At 47.2% G+C, this 307-nt stretch overlaps 1 protein-coding gene across 1 annotated transcript in view; it reads right to left on the reverse strand.

The window, feature by feature from the left end:
* APBB1IP (amyloid beta (A4) precursor protein-binding, family B, member 1 interacting protein) overlaps nucleotides 1-307 on the reverse strand; it is a 138,575-nt gene that overhangs the window by 90,478 nt on the left and 47,790 nt on the right. The gene's annotated exons all lie outside the window — the stretch shown is intronic.

The following is a 307-nucleotide window of genomic DNA, read 5'->3' on the forward strand; positions in this document are numbered from 1 at the left end:
TCATTCTCACTGTCAAGCCACAGTTGAGACCCTCATCAGCTCACCCAGCCTCCAGTCTCCTGGACTCCCCCTCAACTCTCATCACCACCACCGCCGCTGCAAATTCCAAACACACATGTAAACAAGTCACTCTCCTGTTTGGAAACCTTCTGCAGCTGATCATGATGACATGGGGAAAGCTCAGTGCGACTTTCAAAGTCCTTCACAGTCTGACCTGCACCCGAATGTTTACAGCAGCACAATTCACAATTGCAAAGATGTGGAAACAACCCAAGTGTCCATCAATACATGAGTGGATTAATAAAAT

Source organism: Propithecus coquereli, unplaced genomic scaffold (assembly GCF_000956105.1).
Source record: "Propithecus coquereli isolate 6110/MARCELLA unplaced genomic scaffold, Pcoq_1.0 Scaffold45, whole genome shotgun sequence".
Classification (NCBI taxonomy): domain Eukaryota; kingdom Metazoa; phylum Chordata; class Mammalia; order Primates; family Indriidae; genus Propithecus; species Propithecus coquereli.